The sequence below is a fragment of the Pristiophorus japonicus genome, chromosome 14 (assembly GCF_044704955.1).
Source record: "Pristiophorus japonicus isolate sPriJap1 chromosome 14, sPriJap1.hap1, whole genome shotgun sequence".
Lineage (NCBI taxonomy): Eukaryota > Metazoa > Chordata > Chondrichthyes > Pristiophoridae > Pristiophorus > Pristiophorus japonicus.
In genome coordinates, this window is record NC_091990.1 from 42,651,089 (window position 1) to 42,668,027 (window position 16,939).

At 44.7% G+C, this 16,939-nt stretch overlaps 1 pseudogene; it reads right to left on the reverse strand.

Annotated features, from left to right (window-relative positions):
• Positions 1 to 269: 269 nt before the first annotated feature.
• LOC139279385 (small ribosomal subunit protein eS28 pseudogene) lies at positions 270 to 493 on the reverse strand (annotated as a pseudogene).
• Positions 494 to 16,939: the final 16,446 nt, after the last annotated feature.

The following is a 16,939-nucleotide window of genomic DNA, read 5'->3' on the forward strand; positions in this document are numbered from 1 at the left end:
GCGTTCTGAAGCGCTGCGCCACAGGCCACAGGCCTGGAACCAACGGGGAGAATACGGAGGTAAGAAATTGGCACCGGTTCTGTACTACAAAGTCCGCAAACTTCATGGAGGTGCGCCGTTCTAGCAGAGGGGGCAAACTTGAGCCCAATATACTTGCTTTTTTTTTCATTTATCGAAGAAATTTATTGTTCCATTTTGTCAAAAAAAAATTGTTTTTGTAAGCAGTTATTTAGATGGGGGCTTCAGGTGGCATCAGTTTTGTAGATCTGTTATCGTAATCGTCTTGCTTCACGCTCAGACTCCAAAAGTGTCAGCACGTCTCCTTCGTGGACTGGTCCTTTCACGTTTCGGATGATGGATCAGTTGCTGTCATGCATAAATTCCACACGGACCTGAGTACACTGTCCCTGGGAGCCAGTCCTTCCAAGAACTTTGGTAACCCGCGCCAGTTTGATGGTCTGTGTCCGTGGACCCTCCATGATGGCGGCTGCTGTGGAAACTTGCTACCTGTTAGGATAAGGATGTAGGCTGCAGGGAGGATGGTCAGAATGCTAACCATGGTGCCGTGGGGCAGGAGGCAGTCCAAGTGGGGAAAGAGCAGAATAGAAAGTTTGAAGTCATAGGTGATTTGATAATTAGGGGGATAGATAGTATCCTCTGCAGTCACGACCAAGAGCCCATTTGTGTTGCCTACCTGGTGTAAAGGTAAATAATATCTTGAGCAACTAAAGAGGAGGGGGAAGATCCAGTTATCATGGTCCATGTTGGAAGCAATGACATAGGGAAAAACAGGGAGGTGCTCTTGCTCAGGGTGTATCAAAAGCTAGGAACTAAATTATAAAGCAGGACCTCACTATCTGTGCCACGTTCTAATTGGCATAGGGATAGACAGACAAGGAAGGGGAATGTGTGGCTGAAAGACCAGTGTGGGAAGGCAGGTTTCCACTTTATAGAAAGTTAGCTGAGACAGGAAGGAGCTGTGCCGATGGAATGGCTCCACCTGAACTGGAATGGGACCAGAGCCCTAGCGGAAAGGATAAATAGGGCTGATGATAGCACTAGTAAGAAGGGGGGAGGGATCTGGAGAAAAGCCTGAAGATGAAAGAAATAGATGAGAGGAAAGGTCAGGCCAAGGTAAGGAATAAGGGTGACATAACCGGTTCGGGAACAGATACAGATAAGAAAGTAACTTGATGGTTAAAATAAAGTGAGAGAAACGGTTAATAAACAAATTAAATTACCTGTACAGCAATGTGCACAGCATCCAAAACAAGAGAACTGGAAGCAATAATTTGTAGTGAGGATGCAGATGTAGTGGGGATAACTGAAACTTGGCTACAAAAAGGATAGGACTTGCAGTTAAATATTGCATGATATAACATATTTAGAAAGGATAGAGTGGGAGAAAGGAGGGTTGGGTAGCTATATTAATTAGAGATAACATAATGGCAGTAGAAAAAAGGGACATAATTAATATTAAGATAGAACCAGAATCTATATGGATTGAGATAAAGGATAAGAAGGGATCGATCACACTAACAGAGATATTCTATAGATCACCTAATAGTGAAAGGGAAGTGGAAAAATAAATATGTAAGAAAATCTATGAAATAAGTAAAATACATTGAAAAATTATCATTTCAACCATTCCAAATAAACTGGAAAGAGATATGGAAAGAGGAAAAGTAATGGACTTTTTACAGTATGTTCAGGCCTACTTTCTTACCCAGTATGTAAGAATCCTAACCAGAGAGGAACCACTGCTGGATCTAGTGATGGGCAATGAACGAGAGTAGATAAGAGAAGTAAGGGTAGGGCTTCAGTTGTCTTTAGGTCACAAGTTTTTTGTTGGACCTCAGCCATCAGTTGGTCTGTTTTCATTCACTCAAGTTGTGGAGTTGTTTCCAATTCAGTAATGCCTTGCGTTTGCAGTTTATTAGCTCCTGGATCACCTGCTCGTTCTCATCGATCCTGTCTTGATGTTTTCTGGTAGAGTAACATTGGGCTCGAACTTGGTGGAAGCCAAGGCCCGCCCAAGTGCCGACTAAATGACAGCCGATGGCCGCCGAGAGACGGGCGGTACTTTGCCAGGAAGATCCCTCTAAAAGAGATGGCAGTACTGCCCGGCGGCCAAATAACGGCTTACGCCATCAATCTGGGCGGTAGCGGGCGGGAGCTCCCAATCTCGGCGGCAAATACATTCCTCGCCAAAGTGCCGCCAAGGATTGAGTCGGGCCCAAGGGAGGGTGGAACACTGAAAAATTTAAATATTCACAATAAAAACAAAAACTAACACCTTCAGGGGACACCACACAGGTAAAAACCCTGAAAGAAAGAAAATGTAAAAATGTTCACTAACCTTTTTTTGCAGATCTTCGTACTTACCGTCGGAGTTAGACCTGCCTCCATGCAACGGTTCTTCCCCCTGCTGGCTCTGACTCCCGCCTGCACCAATATGCCAGCTCGGCGGGCGGGAGGTCACTTACGCAACTTGGCCGCCAGAGGCCGTCAGCTGGCACCAGCAGGTGGTTCCCGGTGATACTCCCCTCCTGCCGGATGCAGACCTGGAGGAATCTGTCACCGAGGGGCGAGCGGCTCAAAAACTCAACGGCAGCGGGCGACAGTGGGCGGTAATGGCACCAATTTTTGGCCCCAAGTGTCTCTTCGCTAATTATGATAGACTTGAGGGCAGACCAGGCACTATGGACACTCTGCGGCTCCAGTTCGTTAGAGATCGCCAGGTTTTCTGTGAGGCGTTGGTTGAGTAGAGCTTTCTTTGCAGGGTCTTCAGAGCGCTTCAGCGTTGATCTTTCTGTGGCAGCATTTCTGTCGCCCTGCCATTTTGAGGCTACGTTGATGGAGATTAGCCGGTGGTCAGTTCAGCAGTCGTCAGCTCCTGTCATGGCGCGAGTGATGCGGTTGTCCTTGCGGTCCCTCGCTCGGACGATGATGTCGTCTAGCAGGTGCCAATGCTTGGAGTGAGGGTGCTACCAGAAGGTCTTGTACTTGTCTTTTTGATGAAACAAGGTGTCGGTTATGACAAGACCATGTTCTGAGCATTTTTGTCAGGAGGAGGATACCATTGGAGTTGGTTTTCCCTACCCCTTCCCATAGCTTCCAGGGTTGGGGCATACATACTGATGACAGAAGCATACTGGTTCCGGGTTGGAGTGAGCCGAAGAGTCGTGAGGCATTCGTTTATCCCGTAGGGGGAATCTCTAAGGTACCAAACTAGCTCATTTTTGATGGTGAAGCCAACCCCATGGTGACGGCATTCTTCTTTTGGTTTGCCTTTCCAGAAGATGTATCCACCACCTTGTTCCTTGAGCTGACCTTCTCCTGCCCGCCGTGTTTCGCTCAGGGTGACGATTTCGATGTAATAGTGTCTGAGTTCCCGGGCAATGATAGCAGTATAACATTCTGGTCTGTCACTGTTGGCTGTCCATAAGGTCCCAAACTTCATTTTAAAGAGTGGAAGATGCCTGTATGTGAATTATTTAAATGTGTGCTGGCCGTTGCACACCAGATACCACACAAACTTGACAGAGCAAGGTCTTGGTCCAATGGCAAGGGGATCCTTGCTGATTGGAGTCCAGACTCTGCTGCTGGATCTAGTACACACACATACACATATATTCCTACTGACCCCCTCCCTCCCTCCCTCAGGTCCTGTCTTCCTGCTTTTCAGAGATTGCAGTGGAGGTGAGTGCATAAATCTTGGAGCAGCTTACGAATTTGTCCATAGAATACTCCCCGGCTCCAGCTCCTGTGCACTGCTCTCCTGCACTTTTCCGCACTCTCTCCAACCGCTCACGCTTTGTTAGTGACCACGCATATTCTGGCCTCGTGTCCCGACCTCGTTGCTGATCCATGATGTATCTTTCCTGGGCCCGGACCTCGCTAACTCGCTGATGGCCTCGGACTCCTGACCTCGCTGCTGGTCCGTGCTGTGCGTGGATTTTTTAGTACAGTCAAGCTTACCTACGGCCCAAGCACTCAAGGTTCTATTCCATTGAGAGCCAAGAACAAAGAGGTGCTCATCAAGGACAGATCGGCAGTCAGTGTCCACTGGAAGGATCACTTCGAGGATCTTCTCAACCAAGACTCTGTCTTTGACATGAGTGTCCTTGATTCCATCCCACAACATGCTACCCATCACCACCTCAGCACAATCCCAGCCCGACTTGAGGTTGTTAAGGCTATCCAACAACTGAAAAACAACAAGGCCTCAGGAGCAGATAGAATCCCCGCCAAAATACTGAAACATGGTGGAGAAGTACTCTTGGCGCGAACTGGACAGGTTAGATGTGGGAAGAATGTTCCCGATGTTGGGGAAGTCCAGAACCAGGGGACATAGTCTTAGGATAAGGGGTAGGCCATTTAGGATTGAGATGAGGAGAAACTTCTTCACTCAGAGAGTTGTTAACCTGTGGAATTCCCTGACGCGGAGAGTTGTTGATGCCAGTTCACTGGATATATTCAAGAGGGAGTTAGATATGGCTCTTACGGTTAAGGGGATCAAGGGGTATGGAGAAAAAGCAGGAAAGGGGTACTGAAGGAATGATCAGCCATGATCTTATTGAATGGTGGTGCAGGCTCGAAGCGCCAAATGGCCTACTCCTGCACCTATTTTTCTATGTTTCATCTCTCTGATCTGGAAGGGGGAGAGCAAGTCAGGGGATCTCAGAGATGCCATAATCATGACCATCTTCAAGAAAGGGGACACGTCTGACTGTGGTAATTTCAGATGCGTTTCCCTGCTGTATGCCGCAGGGAAAATCATTGCAAGAAAACACCTCAGTCGTCCCCTCCCAGTGGCTGAAGAGCTCCTCCCAGAATCGCGATGCGGATTCCGTCCACTAAGGGGCACAATGGACATGATCTTCACTGCATGACAAATCCAAGAAAAATGTAGGGAGCAGCATCAACCTCTGTACATGGCCTTCTTTGACCTCACAAAGGCCTTCGACTCTGTCAACCACAAAGAATTATGAAGTGTCCTTCTCAAATTCGTCTGTCCTCCAAAATTCATCACCATCCTCCGCCTTCTTCACGATGACATGCAAGCCGTGATTCTTACCAATGGATCTACCGCAGACCCAATACAAGTGCAGACCGGTGCCAAGCAAGGATGTGTCATCGCACCAACGCTCTTTTCAATCTTACTTGCTGCAATGCTTCATCTCACCCTCAATAAGCTCCCCACTGGAGTGGAGTTAATCTACAGGACAAGCGGGAAATTGTTCAACCTCTGACACCTCCAGTCCAGATCCAAGGTTGCTCCAACCTCTGTCATTGAATTACGGTATGCATATGACGCTTGCTTTTGTGCACACTCAGAGTCTGAACTCCAAACCATCGTTGATATCTTCACTGAAGCATACGAGAGACTGGGCCTCACATTAAACATCTGTAAGACAAAAGTCTTCTACCAACCTGCCCCAGCCACACAGTTATCCACTCTGGTAGGAAAAACATAAGGACAAAGTATTATTTAAATGGTGATGGCTTGGGAAGTGTCGATGTACAGAGGGACTTGGGTGTCCTTGTTCCCCAATCATTGAAAGCAAACATGTAGGTGCAGCAAGCAGTTAGGAAGGCAAATGGTATGTTGTCCTTCATTGTAAGAGGATTTGAGTAAAGGAGCAAGGATGTCTTACTACAGTTATACAGGGCCTTGGTGAGACCACGCCTGGAGTATAGTGTGCAGTTTTGGTCTCCTTACCTAAGAAAGGATATACTTGCCATAGAGGGAGTGCAGCAAAGGTTCACCAGACTGATTCCTGGGATGGCAGGATTGTCGTATGAGGAGAAATTGGGTCGACAAGGCCTATATTCATTAGAGTTTAGAAGAATGAGAGGGGGTCTCATTGAGACGTATAAAATTCTGACTGGGTTGGATAGACTGGATGCGGGAAGGATGTTTCCCCTGGCTGGAAAGTCCAGAACAAGGGGTCACAGTCTCAGGATACGGGGTAGGAAATTTAGGACCGAAATGAGGAGAAACCTGTGGAACTCTCTACCACAGAAGGCTGTGGAGGCCAAGTCACTGAATATATTTAAGAAGGAGATAGATAGATTTCTAGAAATAAAAGACATCAAGGGGTATGGGGAAAAAGCGAGAATATGATGTTGAGATAGAGGATCAGCCAGGATCATATTGAATGGCGGTGCAGACTCGAAGGGCCGAATGGCCCACTACTGCTCCTATTTTCTATGTTCCTATGTACTGCTCCCTGGTTATCAAGATCCATGATGATACCTTGGACAATGTGGACCACTTCCCATACCTTGGGAGCCTACTATCAATAAGAGCAGACATCGATGATGAAGTCCAACACCGCCACCTCAGAAAAAGAGTGTTCGAAGATCAGGATCTCAAACCTGACACCAAGCTCATGGTCTACAGAGCAGTAGTGATACTCACCCTCCTATATGCTTCAGAGACATGGACTATGTATAGTAGGGACCTCAAAGCACTGGAGAAGTACCAGCAACGCTGCCTTCGCAAAATCCAGCAAATTCATTGGCAAGATAGGCGGACCAACATCAGTGTTCTCTCTCAAGCCAACATCCTCAGCATCGAGGCATTGACCACGCTCGACCAGCTCCAGTCGGCGGGCCACATTGTCTGCATGCCCGATGCTAGACTCCCAAAGCAAGCGCTCTACTGTGAGCTACGTCACGGCAGACGAGCCCCAGGAGGGCAGAGAAAATGCTACAAGGATACCCTCAAAGCCTCCTTGAAAAAATGCAACATCCCCACCGACCACCTGGGAATCCCTGGCCCAAGACCGCTAAAAGTGGAGGAGGAGGATATGAGAAGGCACCAAACACTATGAGTCTCTTCGCCGGGAGCACGCAGAAGCCAAGTATAAACAGTGGAAGGAGTGCGCGACAACCCAAGCACCCCATCCACCCGTCCCTCCAAACATCGCCTGCCCCACCTGTGACAGAGACTGTAGATCCCGCATCAGTCACCTTAGGACTCATTTTAATGTGGAAGCAAGTCATCCTCGACTCGGGCGGACTGCCTAAGAAGAAGAACTGAAGCATGGCTACAAGTAGGACAGAACTGGCAGTTAAATATTGCATGATATAATGTATTTGGAAAGGATAGGATGGGGTAAAGGAGGGTTGAGTAGCTGTACTAATTAGAGACAATATAACGGCAGTAGAAAAAAGGAACATAATTAACATTAAGATAGAAACAGAATCCATATGGATTGAGATAAAGGATAAAAAGGGATCGATCACACTAACAGAGATATTCTATAGATCACCTAATAGTGAAAGGGAAGTGGAGAAATAAATATGTAAGCAAATCTATGAAATGAGTAAAATACATAGAAAAATTATAATTTCAACCATTCCCAAATAAACTGGAAAGAAGAGGTATGGAAAGAGGAAAGGGAATTACCTTTTTAGCAGTGTGTCCAGGACTTTCTTACCAAGTATTTAAGAATCCTAACCAGAGAGGAACCACTGCTGGATCTAGTGATGGGCAATGAACGAGAGTAGATAAGAGAAGTAAGTGTAGGGGAACATCTAAGCAACAGAGATCATAACATAATAAGTTTTAAGATAATGATTGAGAAAGACATAAGTAAACAAATACCAAAGTAATATATTGGAAGAAAGGTCATTTTGAAGGGATGAGAAAGGAATTGGGAAGGTAAACGGGGAAAAAAATTGACAAAGAGACAGAACGACAGTGGGAAATATTTTACACATGATCAGTAGAGATCAGGAAAAATATATTCTGCTAACAGGAAGAACAGTCTAGCCAATAATAAAATACTATTGAAGAATAAAGAGATAAGGGTCCAATTGAAACTAAAGAAAATATACACTAAGTGCATAAACAATAAAGGAGAGGATGATAAAAAAGAATATGAAGAGTTTAGGAAAAAAGCAAGAAAATCTATTAGGAAAGCAAAGATAGCAACAAAATTAAAATATCAAGGACTATAAAAAGAAGTAGTAAAGTATTCCACAAAGAATAGGAACAGGGCCACTAAGGGATGTACAAGATAAACTCACAGATAATGACAGTGAATGGCAGAAATATTGAACAGTTACTCTGCCTCAATATTTCCCAGGGAGACTAATAAGGTGGGCAAGACCTTAGAAGAAGAGATCAAAAAATATATGAAGACATTAAATATAGAAAGGGGGAGATAATTGATAAAATAATCAAAGTTAGTGAGGATAAGGCCCCTAGTCTGAATGGATTGCATCTGCACATATTAAAAGAAGTTAGGGAAGAAATTACAGGGGCACTATAATGTAGATATAAAAAAATCATTAGAAAATGGAGTAGTGCCTGAGGACTGGTGGACAGCTAATGTTATTCTTATATTTAAAAGGGAAATAGAACATGTCCATGGAAATATAGACCAGTTAAGTTGACGTTGTTGATAGGAAAAATGATGGAATCTTTACTCAAAGATGTAATAGAAAAACACCTAGAAACTGAAACTATAATAAAGAGTAGTTAGCAGTTAGCATGGACTTCAAAAGCAAGGATCATGCTTGGCTAACCTTATTGAATTCTTTGAAGAGTAGACATGGGTGATGTAGTAGATGTAATATATTTGGATTTTTAAAAGGTCTTCGATAAGCTACCGTATGGTAGACTCATGACTAAGGTCAGAGCATGTTCAGTCAGGGGACAGGTAGCAGAATGGATAGTAAGCTGGCTACAAAACCGAAAACAGAGAGTAACTGTTAAGTATAGCTACGCAGACTGGCAAAAGGTGGGAAGTGGTGTTCCAGAGGGATTGGTGTTGGGACCACTGTTGTTCACAATTTACATTAATGATTGGGACTTGGCAATTGGAAGTACAGTACAATTTCAAAATTTGCAGACACGAAATTGGGAGTATCGTTAATACTGAGGAAGAATGCAACAAAATACAAGAAGACAGTAACAGCCTTGCAGAATGGGTGTGTAATTGGCAAATTAATTTCAATATAGAAAGTGTGAGGTTTGATAGGAAAAATAAGGAGGCCACATGTTGCTCGGATAGTAAGAGTCTAAATGGGACAAAGGAGCAAAGGGATCTAGGGGTACAGACACATTAAAAATAGCAATGTAGGTTGATGAGGCCATAAAGAAAGCACTGGGGTCCATTTCTAGAGGGATAGAATTGAAAAACAGAGAGGTTATGTTAAATTTGTATAGAATCTTGGTTAGACCACACTGTGCACAGTTTTGGTCTCCATATTTTTAGAACAAAAGAACATAAGAATGTAAACATGAGAAATAGGAGCAGGAGTAAGCCATTTGGCCCCTCAAGCCTGCTCAGCCATTTAATAAGATCATGACTGATCTGATCTTGGACTCAGCTCCACTTCCCTGCCCACTCCCCATAACCCATCACTCCCTTATCGTTCAAAAATCTGTCTATCTCCACCTTAAATATATTCAATGACCCAGCCTCCACAGCTCTCTGGGGTAGAGAATTCCACACATTTACAACCCTCTGAGAGAAGAAATTCCTCCTCATCTCAGTTCTAAATGGGCAACCCCTTATTCTGAGATTATGTCCCCTAATTCTAGATTCCCCCCACGAGTTGAAACATCCTCTCTGCATATACCTTGTTGAGCCCCCTCGGTATCTTATATGTTTTAATAAGATCACCTTTCATTCTTCTAAACTCCAATGTGTATAGGCCCAACCTGCTCAACCTTTCTTCATAAGTCAACCCCTTCATCTCAGGAATCAACCTAGTGAACCTTCTCTGAACTGCCTCCAATGTAAGTATATCCTTCCTTAAATACAGAGACCAAAACTGTACGTAGTACTTTAGGTCTGGTCTCACCAATACCCTGTACAGTTGCAGCAGGACTTCCCTGCTTTTATACTCCACCCCCTTGCAATAAAAGCCAATATTCCATTTGCCTTCCTGATTACTTGCTATAACAGTATACTAACTGTCATGCATGTAACCATCATGCAAAGGTAATCTTCATGTAACTGTAACCTTCATGCAACTCCTGTACACTGTACTTATACCCTAGAAATACGCACCCTGACCACAGGGGGTGAACTTGTGGGAGACACCCCTCACCTGGGTTTCCAGGTATAAAAGAGGAGGTCCCACCCAGGGTCAGCACTCCTTGGTCCTGGGAATAAAGGTTAAGGTCACGTAGTGACTGTGTCTGCAGTACATGCGTCATGTGAGTTTGTAGTACAGTGCAGGGACACCACACTAACTTTTTGTATTTAATGCACAAGGACCCCCAGGTCCCTCTGTACTGCGGCATTTTGTAATCTCTCTCCATTTAAATAATAATTTGCTTTTTTATTTTTCCTGCCAAAGTGGGTAACCTCATCTTTTCCCACATTATACTCCATCTGCCAAATTTTTGCCCACTCACTTAGCCTGTCTATATCCCTTTGCAGATTCTTTATGCCCTCCTCACAATTTGATTTCCCACCGTTCTTTGTATCATCAGCAAACTTCGCTACATTACACTCGGTCCCTTCATCCAAGTCATTAATATAGATTGTAAATAGTTGAGTAAAAAGAACGATATAGAGACATTGGGAAATCTGAAAAATAGATTCAGAAGGATGATCCAGAACTGAGAGGATATAGCTTTTAGGACAGGCTGAGGGATGACCCAATAGAGATCTTTAAGATAACAGAGGGGCTTGATAGGGTAGACGCAGATGGGGCGAATTTTAATCCCCAAAATGGGTGGATTGATGGCATTTGGGAGGTTAAAGTGTTAAAAATCTGAATCCCGACCCTAACCCGCCCTCTTCCGGATTTAACAGAGGTGGGATGGAGATCGGGTGGCCAACCCACTCCCAGAAGGCGGGTTGGCTATTTAAATATTATAATGAGGCTGCGTGCATTATTTCGAAAGATCTTTTTAAATTGAACACTGGGTTGCCGGGTTTCCTAGGCATCAGGGAACCCGACAGCTAAAGGAAGACCAGCCGGTCTGCACCTGGGCAGGAACGGAACCAATGTCCTAGGGGGAGTGTTTGCTAGTGCTGTTGGGGAGGAGTTAAAGTAATATGACAGGGGGATGGGAACCTATGCAGGGAGACAGAGGGAAATAAAATTGAGTCAGAAGAAAACTATAGAAAGCAGAATAGTAAAAGTGGAGGGCAGAAAAACCCAAGGCAAAAAACAAAAAGGGTCACATTACAGCAAAATTCTAAAGGGGCAAAGTGTGTTAAAAAAAAGAAGCCTGAAGGTTCTGTGACTCTATGCGAGGAGTATTGGGAATAAGGTGGATGAATTAACTGCGCAGATAGCAGTTAACGGATACGATGTGATTGGCATCACGGAGACATGGCTCCAGGGTGACCAAGGCTGGGAGCTCAACATCCAAGGGTATTCAGCATTTAAGAAGGATAGACAGAAAGGAAAAGGAGGCGGGGTGGCGTTGCTGGTTAAAAAAGAAATCAATACAATTGTAAGGAAGGACATTAGCCTGGATGATGTGGAATCGGTATGGGTGGAGCTGCGGAATTCCAAAGGACAGAAAACGCTAGTGGGAGTTGTGTATAGACCACCAAATAGTAGTAGTGAGGTTGGGGACAACATCAAACAAGAAATAAGGGATGTGTGCAATAAAGGTACAGCAGTAATCATGGGCGACTTTAATCTACATATTGATTGGGCTAACCTAATTGGTAGCAATGCGATGGAGGAGGATTTCCTGGAGTGTATTAGGGATGGTTTTCTCGACCAATATGTCGAGGAACCAACCAGGGAGCTGACCATCCTAGACTGGGTGATGTGTAATGAGAAGGGACTAATTAGCAATCTTGTTGTGCGAGGCCCCTTGGGGAAGAGTGACCATAATATGGTAGAATTCCTTATTAAGATGGAGAGTGACAAAGTTAATTCGGGAACTAGGTCCTGAACGGAAGGAAAGGTAACTTCGACGGTATAAGGCGTGAATTGGCTAGAATAGACTGGCAAAGGATACTCAAAGGGTTACCGGTGGATAAGCAGTGGCAAACATTTAAAGATCACATGGATGAACTTCAGCAATTGTTCATCCCTGTCTGGAGTAAAAATAAAACTGGGAAGGTGGCTCAACCATGGCTAACAAAGGAAATTAAGGATCATGTTAAATCCAAGGAAGAGGCATATAAATTGGCTAGAAAAAGCAACAAACCTGAGGACTGGGAGAAATTTAGAATTCAAGAGAGGAGGAGTAAGGGTTTAATTAGGAGGGAGAAAATAGAGTACGAGAGGAAGCTTGCAGGAATATAAAAACTGACTGCAAAAGCTTCTATAAATATGTGAAGAGAAAAAGATTAGTAAAGACAAACGTAGGTCCCTTGCAGTTGGATTCAGGTGAATTTATAATGGGGAACAAAGAAATGGCAGACCAATTGAACCAATACTTCGGTTCTGTCTTCACGAAGGAAGATACAAATAACCTTCTGAAGGTACTAGGTGACAGTGGGTCTAGTGAGAAGGAGGAACTGAAGGAAATTGTGTTAGGGAAATTGATGGGATTGAAGTCTGATAAATCCCCGGGGCTTGATAGTCTGCATCCCAGAAATAGTCGATGCATTGGTTATCATTTTCCAACAGTCTATCGACTCTGGATCAGTTCCAATGGACTGGAGGGTAGTTAATGTAACACCACTTTTTAAAAAAGGAGGGAGAGAGAAAACGGGTAATTATAGACCGGTTAGCCTGACATCAGTAGTGGGAAAATGTTGGAATCAATCATTAAGGATGAAATAGCAGCGCATTTGGAAAGCAGTAACAGGATCGGACCAAGTCAGCATGGATTTATGAAAGGGAAATCATGCTTGACGAATCTTCTGGAATTTTTTGAGGATGTAACGAGCAGAGTGGACAACTGAGAACTAGTGGATGTGGTGTATTTGGACTTTCAAAAGGCTTTTGACAATGTCCCGCACGAGAGATTGATGTGCAAAATCAAAGCACATGGTATTGGGGGTAATTTACTGACGTGGATAGGGAACTGGTTGGCAGGCAGGAAGCAGAGAGTCGGGATAAACGGGTTCTTTTCAGAATGGCAGGCAGTGACTAGTGGAGTGCCACAGGGCTCAGTGCTGGAACCCCAGCTCTTTACAATGTGCATTAACGATTTAGATGAAGGAATAGAGTGTAATATCTCCAAGTTTGCAGATGATACTAAACTGGGTGATGGTGTGAGCTGTGAGGAAGACGCTAAGAGGCTGCAGGGTGACTTGGACAGGTTAGGTGAGTAGGCAAGTACATGGCAGATGCAGTATAATATGGATAAATGTGAGGTTATCCATTTTGGCGGCAAAAACACGAAGGCAGAATATTATCTGAATGGCGGAAAACTAGGAAAAGGGGAGGTTCAACGAGACCTGGGTGTCATGGTTCATCAGTCACTGAAAGTGGGCACGCAGGTACAGCAGACGGTAAAGAAGGCAACTGGTATGTTGGCCTTCATAGCTAGGGGATTTGAATATAGAAGCAGGGAGGTCTTAATGCAGCTGTACAGGGCTTAGTGAGGCCTCTCCTGGAATATTGTGTTCAGTTTTGGTCTCCTAGTCTGAGGAAGGACGTTCTTGCTATTGAGGGAGTGTAGCGAAGGTTCACCAGACTGATTCCAAGAATGGCTGGGCTGTTATATGAGGAGAGACTGGATCAACTGGGCCTTTATTCACTGGAGTTTAGAAGAATGAGAGGGGATCTCATAGAAATGTATAAGCTTCTGACGGGACTGGACAGGATAGATGCAGGAAGAATGTTCCCGATGTTGGAGAAGTCCAGAACCATGGGACGTAGTCTAAGGATAAGGAGTAGGCCATTTAGGACTGAGATGAGGAGAAACTTCTTCACTCAGAGAGTTGTGGAATTCACTGCCGCAAAGAGTTGTTGATGCCAGTTCACTAGATATATTTAAGAGGGAGTTAGATATGGCCCTTACGGTTAAGGGGATCAAGGAGTATGGAGAGAAAGCAGGAAAGGGGTACTGAAGGAATGATCAGCCATGATTTTATTGAATGGCGGTGCAGGCTCGAAGGGCCGAATGGCCTACTCCTGCACCTATTTTCTATTATTCTATGTTTCTATGTAAGACAAGGACTGTTGGAATGTGAGTAGAAAGGCACTTGCCTCTCTGGCCCCCAACCCCCTCCGGCCTTCCAATATCTGACCACCTGCCCAACTCCGGCCTCCGATCCTCAGCCCCGAACATCTGACCCCCCTCCGGCTTTCCGACCCCCTGCCCCTCTGATTCCCGGCCTTGCTATCCACCAACACCCCCGCAACCCCCACAAAGCTCCGACCCTCTCTGATCATTGGCCTTCCTACCCCTCCCAAGATGTCTGGCCCCCTCCGATCTCCAGCCTTCCTATCTACCCCCTCCCCACCCCCTTTAACCTCCCAATTAACACTTTAACCTCACAATTCCTCCCTCCTTCCTCTCTGCTACCCATCTGACAGCCAGAAAGCCTCTCTATTAACTGGTTGCAGGCAGGAAACAAAAAAACAAAATGTTAAACAGGCCCTGCCGTTAAATTCGGCAGGGCCTGAGGGATAGCCGTTCTCCCGGGTTTCCTAACCGCATTCCAGCACATGCACCTCATCTCCCTACCCACTTTCAAGTTAAAATCCTGCTTTCCCCCTCCACAGGAAGCTTAAAAAACTACAGGGAGACAAAGATAAGGAAATGCTTTTTCCAACAAATTTCTATTTAACATTAGTTGACCTTTAGCTATCATTTTTAATTAATTACCCAAGCAGTAATGCTGCCATTTTAGCTTGTGCACATGTCAATTCTCCTGGTATTGCCTGTGAACTCTTTGTTACGTACAGTGACAGAGGCTCAACATCAATGAATGAATTCAAACCAAATGCAAGCAACTTAGTAACAACAACAATCGAGTGTGTAAGTGAAGACCGATGTTTGAAACTCACCAATAGATTAGCCAAGAAAAATAGAATTGTGCATCATACATTTCTAGGTCAGATGAATAAATCTAAAATATAAACATTTTTATTGAAGGAAAATTGTAGGCAAATTTAATTTCAGTTTTAATGGTGGATGTAGATTATCTGTAATGGATTGTGGATGATGTCTACAGTAATATGTCACAAATGACTTTATAACCTTTTGTAAACATTTCACTCAGCACTCTCTGCTGTTGGCTTAGCGTGTCACTTATAATAGATGTATAAAGTGGTGTAAGAATTGCAAAGTTCAGTACATAATAAATGTTTGATATGTGTTAAAAAAATATAATGGGTAGCAGGAGTCAATTCATGACCTGTAATCTGGTGTGAGTTTGATGTAATGATTCAAGCACCTCAATTAAATTAGATCTGTTTAAGTGTTGTTCATTATTTCATATCTGCACCAACCCCTGCCTCTCTCGCTCTGTTTCACGAATGAGGATACCAGGGTTTAAGATTTTCTTTTGTAAATTTAACGTAAAAAATCCTAAGGCCATTTTATTTTATAAACTCGTTAACAATTTCAGTATGCCTAACACACAGAGGAAACCTTGCCCGAAGGAAGAGCGATGTGTTTCAGCAATGCTCCTAACGCTGTGTTTCTGGTGGTATGGTTTTTTCCTCCTTTATAAATAATTCCCTTCTATCTTTTTTCTTGCACCTGAAACTTTTTAAACAAATAGGATTGAATAACCAGCTCCCAGCTCTCTGCTGATTCACTCTTACACAGCCATCAGATGCCCAATGTGGCATGGGTTAACTAATCGTTTGATTTTTATTTCTCTGTTCTGCACCAACTGGATTCCCTCCTCCCAATCCCAGATGATATCATCAACAACAACTTGTATTTATATAGCGCCTTTAACGTAGTAAAACATCCCAAGGCACTTCACAGCAGTGTTATAAGAGAAAAAAATAAATTTGATACCGAGCCAGATAAGAAGAAATTACGGCAGATGACCAAAAGCTTGGTCATATAAGTAGGGTTTAAGGAGGAAAGAGAATTAGCGAGGCAAAAAGATTTAGGGAGGCAGGTCCAGAATTTAGGGCCTAGGCAGGTAAAGGCACTGCCAGCGATGGTTGGAGCATATAATCAAGGATGCTCAAGAGGGCAGAATTTGAGGAGCGCAGATAACTTGGGGGAATGTGAGACTGAAGGAAATTATAGAGATAGGGAGGGGAAAAACCATGGAGGGATTTGTAAACAAGGATGAGAATTCTGAAATCGAGGCATTGCTTAACCGGGAGCCAATGTAGGTCAGCGAGCACAGGGGTGTTGGCTGAGTGGGAGTTGGTGCAAGTTAGGACATGGGCTGCCGAGTTTTGGATGACGGGCTACTACTGGGTGTGTGAAAAATCCTGGAATAGCTACCCATGAACATATCATCATAGGCAGTCCCTAGAGTCGAGGCTGACTTGCTTCCACGCCAAAAAGTTCACGGGTGTTTCAATGAAGGACCTAATATTGAAGGTCCCGAACTAAATCTTGAAGGATGGAAGATATCTATGCGTGGATTTTTTTAACATGTGGTGGCCGTTGCACACCAGCCACCACACGAACTTGACAGAGCTAGGTCTTGATCCAGCGGCAAGGGTTAACCAAGACGACTGGAGACCAGCTCTGCTGCATGGACCTAGTGCGCACACATTTCGCAGTGTGGCCTGGCCCGTGCTGCCCCTGGGCCTTCGCCTCTTCTGGGCCCGGAACTCATGCCTCTCCTTGGCCCTGATCACATCCCTCTACAATCTCTTGCCGCTCCTTCGCCCCGACCTCGCCGTTCCTGCTGTACCTGCCCATGCTCCAATCAGCGACCTGGATCTTGGTGATGTCCAATCCAGCTGTTGCTCTCCTGCTCCAGCACGTGCTGCTCCCTAGGGTGGCATGCTGCCACGCTGCTCCTTCCACTCCCCGGCCTGCTCTGATGGTGCTCGCAGGCCGGGGGCCGCACAGACTGCTGGCCCATGAACTAACAGCTAGTCTGTTATTGCAACA